The sequence below is a fragment of the Danio rerio genome, chromosome 2, assembly GCF_052040795.2.
Source record: "Danio rerio strain M-AB ecotype USA chromosome 2, GRCz13ab, whole genome shotgun sequence".
NCBI lineage: Eukaryota > Metazoa > Chordata > Actinopteri > Cypriniformes > Danionidae > Danio > Danio rerio.
The window spans coordinates 63,906,790-63,916,596 of record NC_141022.1 but is presented as its reverse complement, the minus strand read 5'-3'; the positions used below and the strand labels follow the sequence as shown (position 1 = coordinate 63,916,596).

Here is a 9,807-nt window from a genome sequence, read left to right as displayed (position 1 = left end):
ATCGAGAAAGTGTGAAAACAGAGAGAGAGAGTGTTAGGAAGCCACGCCCACTGAGAAGTCTATATAAATGAGCTGATGTGAAGTATTCCAGCCATTCAGTTGCTCAAACTAGCCTGAGGAAGGAAAAGAAACTCCGAAACGTCGCGATCAGGTTTGAGTAGTATATTTAGTGCCTCCATTTCAAAACGCAAATGGGAGAGAGCCGCATTATTTAATCTCATGGGAAAGTAAAATAAATGTATTAAGTCCACAAAAACAAAACTTTATTATTTACAAACATCGACTGCACTCTTCAACACACCTCTAAACCCAACCCGGGTGACCTTTCACACCTAAAACTTAACCCAAGTGCCTAGAGCCCTAAGATCAGGGACCCTAAGACCCCGAACCCTACCCCAAATGCTGAATTAGCGCTATACACATACCTAAAACTGGGTGGGTAATTTTTTCACAGCAATTTGGTTGTGTTGCGGGCTGACGCTGGCCTTTCTCGATGTCGTTCGGATCCGTTCGGCCGACCCGGACGCCGCGGGCGTGGCGGGCAGTTGATGTCGATGGACCGTGCATAACCGGGGATGGACTCAGTCCAACCTCTGGATTTTTCTTCACCCTAACCCTTTCACACCTAAAACTTAACCCAAGTGCCTAGAGCCCTAAGACCAGGGACCCTAAGACCCCGAACCCTACCCAAACGCTGAATTAGCGTTACACACATACCTAAAACTTGGTGGGTAATTTTTTCACAGCAACTTGGTTGTGTTGCGGGCTGACGCTGGCCTTTCTCGATGTCGTTCGGATCCGTTCGGCCGACTCGGACGCCGCGGGCGTGGCGGGCAGTTGATGTCGATGGACCGTGCATAACCGGGGATGGACTCAGTCCAACCTCTGGATTTTTCCTCACCCTAACCCAGCCAGTGCCTCCAGCTCTGCACCTCGCCTGCTGCGGACGGGAACGCCGGCGGATCCATCGATGTCGGGGAAATGAGTCTCCAACTCGGAGCATTTAATAAATTGATGTCAAAAAGTACACAACAAGACAATAGAAAATGTAACGCTAAGTTTATGACGCACCACAAAGTGCCGATATTCAGTTTTGGGAAACATCGAGAAAAATCGAAACATCGAGAAAGTGTGAAAACAGAGAGAGAGAGAGTGTTAGGAAGCCACGCCCACTGAGAAGTCTATATAAATGAGCTGATGTGAAGTATTCCAGCCATTCAGTTGCTCAAACTAGCCTGAGGAAGGAAAAGAAACTCCGAAACGTCGCGATCAGGTTTGAGCAGTACATTTAGGGCCTCCATTTCAAAACGCAAATGGGAGAGAGCCACATTATTTGATCTCATGGGAAAGTAAAATAAATGTATTAAGTCCACAAAGACAAAACTTTATTAATTTACAAAAATCGACCGCACTCTTCAACACATCTCTAAACCCAACCCGGGTGACCTTTCACACCTAAAACTTAACCCAAGTGCCTAGAGCCCTAAGACCAGGGACCCTAAGACCCCGAACCCTACCCAAACGCTGAATTAGCGTTACACACATACCTAAAACTTGGTGGGTAATTTTTTCACAGCAACTTGGTTGTGTTGCGGGCTGACGCTGGCCTTTCTCGATGTCGTTCGGATCCGTTCGGCCGACTCGGACGCCGCGGGCGTGGCGGGCAGTTGATGTCGATGGACCGTGCATAACCGGGGATGGACTCAGTCCAACCTCTGGATTTTTCCTCACCCTAACCCAGCCAGTGCCTCCAGCTCTGCACCTCGCCTGCTGCGGACGGGAACGCCGGCGGATCCATCGATGTCGGGGAAATGAGTCTCCAACTCGGAGCATTTAATAAATTGATGTCAAAAAGTACACAACAAGACAATAGAAAATGTAACGCTAAGTTTATGACGCACCACAAAGTGCCGATATTCAGTTTTGGGAAACATCGAGAAAAATCGAAACATCGAGAAAGTGTGAAAACAGAGAGAGAGAGAGTGTTAGGAAGCCACGCCCACTGAGAAGTCTATATAAATGAGCTGATGTGAAGTATTCCAGCCATTCAGTTGCTCAAACTAGCCTGAGGAAGGAAAAGAAACTCCGAAACGTCGCGATCAGGTTTGAGCAGTACATTTAGGGCCTCCATTTCAAAACGCAAATGGGAGAGAGCCACATTATTTGATCTCATGGGAAAGTAAAATAAATGTATTAAGTCCACAAAGACAAAACTTTATTAATTTACAAAAATCGACCGCACTCTTCAACACATCTCTAAACCCAACCCGGGTGACCTTTCACACCTAAAACTTAACCCAAGTGCCTAGAGCCCTAAGACCAGGGACCCTAAGACCCCGAACCCTACCCAAACGCTGAATTAGCGTTACACACATACCTAAAACTTGGTGGGTAATTTTTTCACAGCAACTTGGTTGTGTTGCGGGCTGACGCTGGCCTTTCTCGATGTCGTTCGGATCCGTTCGGCCGACTCGGACGCCGCGGGCGTGGCGGGCAGTTGATGTCGATGGACCGTGCATAACCGGGGATGGACTCAGTCCAACCTCTGGATTTTTCCTCACCCTAACCCAGCCAGTGCCTCCAGCTCTGCACCTCGCCTGCTGCGGACGGGAACGCCGGCGGATCCATCGATGTCGGGGAAATGAGTCTCCAACTCGGAGCATTTAATAAATTGATGTCAAAAAGTACACAACAAGACAATAGAAAATGTAACGCTAAGTTTATGACGCACCACAAAGTGCCGATATTCAGTTTTGGGAAACATCGAGAAAAATCGAAACATCGAGAAAGTGTGAAAACAGAGAGAGAGAGAGTGTTAGGAAGCCACGCCCACTGAGAAGTCTATATAAATGAGCTGATGTGAAGTATTCCAGCCATTCAGTTGCTCAAACTAGCCTGAGGAAGGAAAAGAAACTCCGAAACGTCGCGATCAGGTTTGAGCAGTACATTTAGGGCCTCCATTTCAAAACGCAAATGGGAGAGAGCCACATTATTTGATCTCATGGGAAAGTAAAATAAATGTATTAAGTCCACAAAGACAAAACTTTATTAATTTACAAAAATCGACCGCACTCTTCAACACATCTCTAAACCCAACCCGGGTGACCTTTCACACCTAAAACTTAACCCAAGTGCCTAGAGCCCTAAGACCAGGGACCCTAAGACCCCGAACCCTACCCAAACGCTGAATTAGCGTTACACACATACCTAAAACTTGGTGGGTAATTTTTTCACAGCAACTTGGTTGTGTTGCGGGCTGACGCTGGCCTTTCTCGATGTCGTTCGGATCCGTTCGGCCGACTCGGACGCCGCGGGCGTGGCGGGCAGTTGATGTCGATGGACCGTGCATAACCGGGGATGGACTCAGTCCAACCTCTGGATTTTTCCTCACCCTAACCCAGCCAGTGCCTCCAGCTCTGCACCTCGCCTGCTGCGGACGGGAACGCCGGCGGATCCATCGATGTCGGGGAAATGAGTCTCCAACTCGGAGCATTTAATAAATTGATGTCAAAAAGTACACAACAAGACAATAGAAAATGTAACGCTAAGTTTATGACGCACCACAAAGTGCCGATATTCAGTTTTGGGAAACATCGAGAAAAATCGAAACATCGAGAAAGTGTGAAAACAGAGAGAGAGAGAGTGTTAGGAAGCCACGCCCACTGAGAAGTCTATATAAATGAGCTGATGTGAAGTATTCCAGCCATTCAGTTGCTCAAACTAGCCTGAGGAAGGAAAAGAAACTCCGAAACGTCGCGATCAGGTTTGAGCAGTACATTTAGGGCCTCCATTTCAAAACGCAAATGGGAGAGAGCCACATTATTTGATCTCATGGGAAAGTAAAATAAATGTATTAAGTCCACAAAGACAAAACTTTATTAATTTACAAAAATCGACCGCACTCTTCAACACATCTCTAAACCCAACCCGGGTGACCTTTCACACCTAAAACTTAACCCAAGTGCCTAGAGCCCTAAGACCAGGGACCCTAAGACCCCGAACCCTACCCAAACGCTGAATTAGCGTTACACACATACCTAAAACTTGGTGGGTAATTTTTTCACAGCAACTTGGTTGTGTTGCGGGCTGACGCTGGCCTTTCTCGATGTCGTTCGGATCCGTTCGGCCGACTCGGACGCCGCGGGCGTGGCGGGCAGTTGATGTCGATGGACCGTGCATAACCGGGGATGGACTCAGTCCAACCTCTGGATTTTTCCTCACCCTAACCCAGCCAGTGCCTCCAGCTCTGCACCTCGCCTGCTGCGGACGGGAACGCCGGCGGATCCATCGATGTCGGGGAAATGAGTCTCCAACTCGGAGCATTTAATAAATTGATGTCAAAAAGTACACAACAAGACAATAGAAAATGTAACGCTAAGTTTATGACGCACCACAAAGTGCCGATATTCAGTTTTGGGAAACATCGAGAAAAATCGAAACATCGAGAAAGTGTGAAAACAGAGAGAGAGAGAGTGTTAGGAAGCCACGCCCACTGAGAAGTCTATATAAATGAGCTGATGTGAAGTATTCCAGCCATTCAGTTGCTCAAACTAGCCTGAGGAAGGAAAAGAAACTCCGAAACGTCGCGATCAGGTTTGAGCAGTACATTTAGGGCCTCCATTTCAAAACGCAAATGGGAGAGAGCCACATTATTTGATCTCATGGGAAAGTAAAATAAATGTATTAAGTCCACAAAGACAAAACTTTATTAATTTACAAAAATCGACCGCACTCTTCAACACATCTCTAAACCCAACCCGGGTGACCTTTCACACCTAAAACTTAACCCAAGTGCCTAGAGCCCTAAGACCAGGGACCCTAAGACCCCGAACCCTACCCAAACGCTGAATTAGCGTTACACACATACCTAAAACTTGGTGGGTAATTTTTTCACAGCAACTTGGTTGTGTTGCGGGCTGACGCTGGCCTTTCTCGATGTCGTTCGGATCCGTTCGGCCGACTCGGACGCCGCGGGCGTGGCGGGCAGTTGATGTCGATGGACCGTGCATAACCGGGGATGGACTCAGTCCAACCTCTGGATTTTTCCTCACCCTAACCCAGCCAGTGCCTCCAGCTCTGCACCTCGCCTGCTGCGGACGGGAACGCCGGCGGATCCATCGATGTCGGGGAAATGAGTCTCCAACTCGGAGCATTTAATAAATTGATGTCAAAAAGTACACAACAAGACAATAGAAAATGTAACGCTAAGTTTATGACGCACCACAAAGTGCCGATATTCAGTTTTGGGAAACATCGAGAAAAATCGAAACATCGAGAAAGTGTGAAAACAGAGAGAGAGAGAGTGTTAGGAAGCCACGCCCACTGAGAAGTCTATATAAATGAGCTGATGTGAAGTATTCCAGCCATTCAGTTGCTCAAACTAGCCTGAGGAAGGAAAAGAAACTCCGAAACGTCGCGATCAGGTTTGAGCAGTACATTTAGGGCCTCCATTTCAAAACGCAAATGGGAGAGAGCCACATTATTTGATCTCATGGGAAAGTAAAATAAATGTATTAAGTCCACAAAGACAAAACTTTATTAATTTACAAAAATCGACCGCACTCTTCAACACATCTCTAAACCCAACCCGGGTGACCTTTCACACCTAAAACTTAACCCAAGTGCCTAGAGCCCTAAGACCAGGGACCCTAAGACCCCGAACCCTACCCAAACGCTGAATTAGCGTTACACACATACCTAAAACTTGGTGGGTAATTTTTTCACAGCAACTTGGTTGTGTTGCGGGCTGACGCTGGCCTTTCTCGATGTCGTTCGGATCCGTTCGGCCGACTCGGACGCCGCGGGCGTGGCGGGCAGTTGATGTCGATGGACCGTGCATAACCGGGGATGGACTCAGTCCAACCTCTGGATTTTTCCTCACCCTAACCCAGCCAGTGCCTCCAGCTCTGCACCTCGCCTGCTGCGGACGGGAACGCCGGCGGATCCATCGATGTCGGGGAAATGAGTCTCCAACTCGGAGCATTTAATAAATTGATGTCAAAAAGTACACAACAAGACAATAGAAAATGTAACGCTAAGTTTATGACGCACCACAAAGTGCCGATATTCAGTTTTGGGAAACATCGAGAAAAATCGAAACATCGAGAAAGTGTGAAAACAGAGAGAGAGAGAGTGTTAGGAAGCCACGCCCACTGAGAAGTCTATATAAATGAGCTGATGTGAAGTATTCCAGCCATTCAGTTGCTCAAACTAGCCTGAGGAAGGAAAAGAAACTCCGAAACGTCGCGATCAGGTTTGAGCAGTACATTTAGGGCCTCCATTTCAAAACGCAAATGGGAGAGAGCCACATTATTTGATCTCATGGGAAAGTAAAATAAATGTATTAAGTCCACAAAGACAAAACTTTATTAATTTACAAAAATCGACCGCACTCTTCAACACATCTCTAAACCCAACCCGGGTGACCTTTCACACCTAAAACTTAACCCAAGTGCCTAGAGCCCTAAGACCAGGGACCCTAAGACCCCGAACCCTACCCAAACGCTGAATTAGCGTTACACACATACCTAAAACTTGGTGGGTAATTTTTTCACAGCAACTTGGTTGTGTTGCGGGCTGACGCTGGCCTTTCTCGATGTCGTTCGGATCCGTTCGGCCGACTCGGACGCCGCGGGCGTGGCGGGCAGTTGATGTCGATGGACCGTGCATAACCGGGGATGGACTCAGTCCAACCTCTGGATTTTTCCTCACCCTAACCCAGCCAGTGCCTCCAGCTCTGCACCTCGCCTGCTGCGGACGGGAACGCCGGCGGATCCATCGATGTCGGGGAAATGAGTCTCCAACTCGGAGCATTTAATAAATTGATGTCAAAAAGTACACAACAAGACAATAGAAAATGTAACGCTAAGTTTATGACGCACCACAAAGTGCCGATATTCAGTTTTGGGAAACATCGAGAAAAATCGAAACATCGAGAAAGTGTGAAAACAGAGAGAGAGAGAGTGTTAGGAAGCCACGCCCACTGAGAAGTCTATATAAATGAGCTGATGTGAAGTATTCCAGCCATTCAGTTGCTCAAACTAGCCTGAGGAAGGAAAAGAAACTCCGAAACGTCGCGATCAGGTTTGAGCAGTACATTTAGGGCCTCCATTTCAAAACGCAAATGGGAGAGAGCCACATTATTTGATCTCATGGGAAAGTAAAATAAATGTATTAAGTCCACAAAGACAAAACTTTATTAATTTACAAAAATCGACCGCACTCTTCAACACATCTCTAAACCCAACCCGGGTGACCTTTCACACCTAAAACTTAACCCAAGTGCCTAGAGCCCTAAGACCAGGGACCCTAAGACCCCGAACCCTACCCAAACGCTGAATTAGCGTTACACACATACCTAAAACTTGGTGGGTAATTTTTTCACAGCAACTTGGTTGTGTTGCGGGCTGACGCTGGCCTTTCTCGATGTCGTTCGGATCCGTTCGGCCGACTCGGACGCCGCGGGCGTGGCGGGCAGTTGATGTCGATGGACCGTGCATAACCGGGGATGGACTCAGTCCAACCTCTGGATTTTTCCTCACCCTAACCCTAACCCTAACCCTAACCCTAACCCTAACCCTAACTCTTCAACACACCTCTAAACCCAACCCGGGTGACCTTTCACACCTAAAACTTAACCCAAGTGCCTAGAGCCCTAAGAGCAGGGACCCTAAGACCCCGAACCCTACCCCAAATGCTGAATTAGCGCTATACACATACCTAAAACTTGGTGGGTAATTTTTTCACGACAATTTAGTTGGGTTGCGGGCTGACGCTGGCCTTTCTCGATGTCGTTCGGATCCGTTCGGCCGACCCGGACGCCGCGGGCGTGGCGGGCAGTTGATGTCGATGGACCGTGCATAACCGGGGATGGACCCAGTCCAACCTCTGGATTTTTTCTCACCCTAACCCAGCCAGTGCCTCCAGCTCTGCACCTCGCCTGCTGCGGACGGGAACGCCGGCGGATCCATCGATGTCGGGGAAATGAGTCTCCAACTTGGAACATTTAATAAATTGGTGTCAAAAAGTACACAACAGGACAGCAGAAAGTATAACGCTAAGTTTATGACGCACCACAAAGTGCCGATATTCAGTTTTGGGAAACATCGAGAAAAATCGGAACATCGAGAAAGTGTGAAAACAGAGAGAGAGAGTGTTAGGAAGCCACGCCCACTGAGAAGTCTATATAAATGAGCTGATGTGAAGTATTCCAGCCATTCAGTTGCTCAAACTAGCCTGAGGAAGGAAAAGAAACTCCGAAACGTCGCGATCAGGTTTGAGCAGTATATTTAGTGCCTCCATTTCAAAACGCAAATGGGAGAGAGCCGCAATATTTAATCTCATGGGAAAGTAAAATAAATGTATTAAGTCCACAAAAACAAAACTTTATTATTTACAAACATCGACTGCACTCTTCAACACACCTCTAAACCCAACCCGGGTGACCTTTCACACCTAAAACTTAACCCAAGTGCCTAGAGCCCTAAGAGCAGGGACCCTAAGACCCCGAACCCTACCCCAAATGCTGAATTAGCGCTATACACATACCTAAAACTTGGTGGGTAATTTTTTCACGACAATTTAGTTGGGTTGCGGGCTGACGCTGGCCTTTCTCGATGTCGTTCGGATCCGTTCGGCCGACCCGGACGCCGCGGGCGTGGCGGGCAGTTGATGTCGATGGACCGTGCATAACCGGGGATGGACCCAGTCCAACCTCTGGATTTTTTCTCACCCTAACCCAGCCAGTGCCTCCAGCTCTGCACCTCGCCTGCTGCGGACGGGAACGCCGGCGGATCCATCGATGTCGGGGAAATGAGTCTCCAACTTGGAACATTTAATAAATTGGTGTCAAAAAGTACACAACAGGACAGCAGAAAGTATAACGCTAAGTTTATGACGCACCACAAAGTGCCGATATTCAGTTTTGGGAAACATCGAGAAAAATCGGAACATCGAGAAAGTGTGAAAACAGAGAGAGAGAGTGTTAGGAAGCCACGCCCACTGAGAAGTCTATATAAATGAGCTGATGTGAAGTATTCCAGCCATTCAGTTGCTCAAACTAGCCTGAGGAAGGAAAAGAAACTCCGAAACGTCGCGATCAGGTTTGAGCAGTATATTTAGTGCCTCCATTTCAAAACGCAAATGGGAGAGAGCCGCAATATTTAATCTCATGGGAAAGTAAAATAAATGTATTAAGTCCACAAAAACAAAACTTTATTATTTACAAACATCGACTGCACTCTTCAACACACCTCTAAACCCAACCCGGGTGACCTTTCACACCTAAAACTTAACCCAAGTGCCTAGAGCCCTAAGAGCAGGGACCCTAAGACCCCGAACCCTACCCCAAATGCTGAATTAGCGCTATACACATACCTAAAACTTGGTGGGTAATTTTTTCACGACAATTTAGTTGGGTTGCGGGCTGACGCTGGCCTTTCTCGATGTCGTTCGGATCCGTTCGGCCGACCCGGACGCCGCGGGCGTGGCGGGCAGTTGATGTCGATGGACCGTGCATAACCGGGGATGGACCCAGTCCAACCTCTGGATTTTTTCTCACCCTAACCCAGCCAGTGCCTCCAGCTCTGCACCTCGCCTGCTGCGGACGGGAACGCCGGCGGATCCATCGATGTCGGGGAAATGAGTCTCCAACTTGGAACATTTAATAAATTGGTGTCAAAAAGTACACAACAGGACAGCAGAAAGTATAACGCTAAGTTTATGACGCACCACAAAGTGCCGATATTCAGTTTTGGGAAACATCGAGAAAAATCGGAACATCGAGAAAGTGTGAAAACAGAGAGAGAG

General features: G+C 47.8%; 1 long non-coding RNA gene across 1 annotated transcript; it reads right to left on the bottom strand.

Annotated features, from left to right (window-relative positions):
- Positions 1 to 998: 998 nt before the first annotated feature.
- On the bottom strand, positions 999 to 9,375 carry LOC147846618 (uncharacterized). Its single transcript, XR_015478025.1, has 2 exons — positions 7,904 to 9,375; positions 999 to 7,542 (listed from the first exon to the last, which is right to left on the bottom strand). It is a non-coding gene; the product is annotated as an uncharacterized LOC147846618 (long non-coding RNA).
- Positions 9,376 to 9,807: the final 432 nt, after the last annotated feature.